The sequence below is a fragment of the Micrasema longulum genome, unplaced genomic scaffold (genome assembly GCF_059751315.1).
Source record: "Micrasema longulum isolate JH-2025_06_02 unplaced genomic scaffold, ASM5975131v1 h1tg001754l, whole genome shotgun sequence".
Lineage (NCBI taxonomy): Eukaryota > Metazoa > Arthropoda > Insecta > Trichoptera > Brachycentridae > Micrasema > Micrasema longulum.
The window spans coordinates 1-3,997 of record NW_028278930.1 but is presented as its reverse complement, the minus strand read 5'-3'; the positions used below and the strand labels follow the sequence as shown (position 1 = coordinate 3,997).

General features: G+C 32.5%; 1 long non-coding RNA gene across 1 annotated transcript; it reads right to left on the bottom strand.

Moving 5' to 3' along the window:
* Window positions 1–359: 359 nt before the first annotated feature.
* Window positions 360–1,434, bottom strand: LOC148274108 (uncharacterized). Its single transcript, XR_015824376.1, has 4 exons — window positions 1,357–1,434; window positions 910–1,032; window positions 565–660; window positions 360–473 (listed from the first exon to the last, which is right to left on the bottom strand). It is a non-coding gene; the product is annotated as an uncharacterized LOC148274108 (long non-coding RNA).
* Window positions 1,435–3,997: the final 2,563 nt, after the last annotated feature.

The following is a 3,997-nucleotide window of genomic DNA, read 5'->3' as shown; positions in this document are numbered from 1 at the left end:
AGCCGTGCGTATAATGGCTGAAGCTAAGTGACCCTGTGACTTGCCGCTCTCTCCAGTTGGCTCGGTTGAAATTTCTTGAGATGAATTCGAAGACGAAGACGACGACGATGATGAGGACGACGACGAGGACGAGCATGGTGAACTTGAAGAAGAAGAAATCCGTCTCGACGGTAGCTTCATTTCTTCAACTACCTTGGTATTTTCTTTCTCGTCTTCATACGAAAAGCTGTCACTGTCGTACTCCGGTACAAGATTTATTTTGATTTCAATGTTAGGCCGCGATTTATTTATCGACACTTCAGTTTCAACCGAGGTACATAGTTGAGGATCCTGTAATTTTGTTTAAGTAAGTTATCGATGGTAATTTATGGAATTAATTATCATAATACGAGCAGAAAAAGTGGCAACATTTAACTTACATCGTTCTGGGGGGAATCCCGCATAGGGTGTAGCTCGTCTTTTTCTGTTGGTTTCTGGAAAATAGTTAGGTATTTAGTATTGGTAATAATATAATACAATAAGTGAACACAAAAATATCAGATTTTGCATTAAGTAAAACCTTACTTCTGTATCGTTTGAATGACTTTCATTTATTGTTAAATTATTTATAATCAACGAAGATCCACTGTCGCACAGGTTCACATTTTTACTTTTAGGCAGCTGAAAAAATAATAAATTTTTATACATTGTGCCCATGTTAAGCGAGCTACTCACACACCTGCCGCAGGGACTGTTGTCCCTACCGGTAGGACTAAACTTACATTAAATACATTAAATTTTACTTAGTCCTACCGGTGGGGACAATAACTTACTGGTAGGGCTACGTGTAACGGGCCAGATTGTCTCTGCGGCAGGTGTGTGAGTAGCACGCTTTAAATGAAAAAAAAACGTAGGTATTTAATTACTTACTGCGTCGTTATCAATATTCGATAAGGTTTCTCCAGGCGTTGAATTAGAGACTTTTTCCCTTTCAGAAATTTCGGATGATTGGACTAAGCCCATAATTTTTCGGATTCGCAATGACATTTTTATCTAAAACAGAAACAAATTAAATTATGCTAAAGAACATTCACATCACTTTTTAAAATAAACTGCATGAAATGATAATCAAACTATTTTTTATTATTATTTTTAACAATAAACCGATGTAAACTATAATGACTCAAACTAATTGTACTTCTTTTAGAAATAAAATGCAACAAGTCTGATTAGTGTTTCAAATCTATCGTAGTTTTTAATAAAAAAATGAGTTAAGTCTAAGTAGTTCAATATTATTTATACGATTTAAAAAAATAAAGAGGAACAAGTCTCAAAAACACGATTTATAATTAAAATAATTATGAATTATTTCCTTACCTTTTAATCATAAAATGAAATAATAGATATTCGTCCACGGGAACAAGGATTCACTTTGAACACTGTCGGCGTAACACTGATTCGTCGCGTGATGTGAATCCCGAAGGAAGCGGCCGAGTAAATCAAAAAGAGATGGACGATCTTCTATCTCGCTTGTATAGCTTTAAATAAGGAGCCTGTTGAACTGTACTTATTCTTTTCACGCGTTTAATTCGTTTTATTGTAAAATCTCGTTTTACCTATTTTTTGAGTTAATTCGGTTTATTTTTAAAGGAGCGTTTTGATGTATCTGCGTTCTTTTAAAGACTCTTGTAATATTATAGATTGTAATAATTTAAGGCGTTTCATTCATTATTCATTATTCAATGTTCGCTCCCTAGTTGGAGCATACGGTGTCCACAAAGATCCTCCAAGCATTTCTGTCGGCTGCCAGCTTCTGCGCATCCTCCCAAGTCAGGTTTGTGTCCCGTATGTCTGACACTAACTGCCGACAAACATTAAACAGTGGACATCCAGGACGTCAAGAACCTGATGCCTTGTAAAGTAGGCAAGCGTGGTTAAGGCTCTCAGGAGGTATCCGCAATTTTAGGCAATTTTAGGTTATTTTAGGCGTTTAGTAATTTATTAATAACAAAATACTTTACCACCCAACAAACAATTATGAAGACAGCTTAAAGCTTCGAGTTGAAGGAAACGCAAAACGATAAAACTGGTTACGGTTGTAATTTTCGTTCTTCTTCGATCTTATGTGCATTGTGCGATTATCTTATACGATTACTATGTGCATTGTGATTGTGGAAATAAATTGATGCCAATAATGCCCGTGTTTTCAGTAATGATAGTAACATATATATCGCGCAATTGATCCCTAATTAATGTACTTCAATATTATTAATTGAATATTTATGACAAATATGTATATGAGTAAAATACGGTTGAAGTATGATTTATAGGTTCGATCTTAACCATCACGCCGGTTTTTAGGCAGAGAAGATGGAGCATTACACCACCATGTCTTTAGACGTATACTTTGCTTCCTCTACATACATAATACAATTTTTAAGCGTGTATACCGTTATTCTGGCTTTTAATAGTCCATTTTTTAAAATAAATCACTATCGTATCCATCGACGTTTGCATAGTTAATATTTAAAAAATAAATAAACGAGTTTTATTGGCATAAGAATATAACCTCTTTTTTTAACAATATCTTTTGACATATCTTAAGGTTCATTGTTTCAAAATATTGTATGAGTTTAAATTACAATAAATCCTTGAATTTCCTTTTGCTTTTAGGATAATGTTTATTTTCCATCGGATTCAATTATTTTAATTTTTTTTTTTTTTTTTTAATATTGTTTAAATCTTGTAGCTAACAAAATGCAATTATTGTTGACTCCACGCGAAAGTTTGGAAGCTTTATATAATTTTAATAAATAATGTTATTTGTATTCGCGTATTAAAAGGGGAAAAGTAAACATAATAACTAACCATATAGAAGGATGATCAAACAAAAAGTGGAAACACGTGTTTTAAAAACAAAATTTTATTTACCTGAATCTGTTTTCTCTCGTTTTATTTATAAACAGTAAACAAATTGTTTGTAAACGAAACGAAAATCTAATTCTAAATAATTAATAAACTTTTTTTTTATTTCGAAGCTCTGAAAATTTAGATACAGAACATACAATTTCACGTGAATCATTAATTAAAATTTACCCAACCATTTCTTTAAGTAACATTTCGTCGCTAAAGCGGCAACATGACCAATCTCATGTTTTTTACGAGATTAAGATAAGTATGTAAAAAGCTTTGTAGCTTTCTGATTCTGAAAGAAGCGCCACAAATCGACTCATATTAACATAACACAAATTTTCTAGACAACATGACGTTTATCTTATTCAGTTTTTTGTCTTTCATAAAATGCAATGCGTCATTACTACGTCCCATGTCGTGAACGATTTGCAATACTTTAAAATATAAAACTTGTTTTTTAACTCATGAGAATACACGGAAAACATAATATAAAATAGGTATTTGAATGAATCGCTCGTATATCAAAGCTAAAAAAGGTAGTTTATAAAGTAGTCTATAAATTTAGCCAGAAATACCGTTGTAATATTTTTAATGGTTAGATAAATATCTTATAATTTCCAATAACATAGGGTTCAATACTTTTTAATATCTTTTTTATTGAGTCAGCCGTATTTTCACATGATTTTTAATATTTGCTTCCAGTATTTCCTCCAAAGCATTCAATGTCTTCTCAAGAATCGTATTCGCCAACTTGAGTCACCCCATATGAAATAAATATTTGAAAACTAATATTATTTTATGATCACGGGTGCGGCGATTTTTCTCCCGGACGGAAGATAAATTGAATGAGCCTGGGCAGATATTACGAGATATTTATTGCCCAAAGCCTTTAAACTATGGTCCATAAAGTGAACCCCAATATTTTAATATACCGAGCGATGCATTTTACATATGTACACACTCTTACAAAGGTTGAATAGTATGTATCGTACGTACATGTCAGAAGTGAAGAAAAGTGGCATAATTTATTTACAAATAAATAGTGACGTACAACAGGGCCAGCTGCATTAAAAATCAATTTAATTAAAGTTAAATGACTATTACA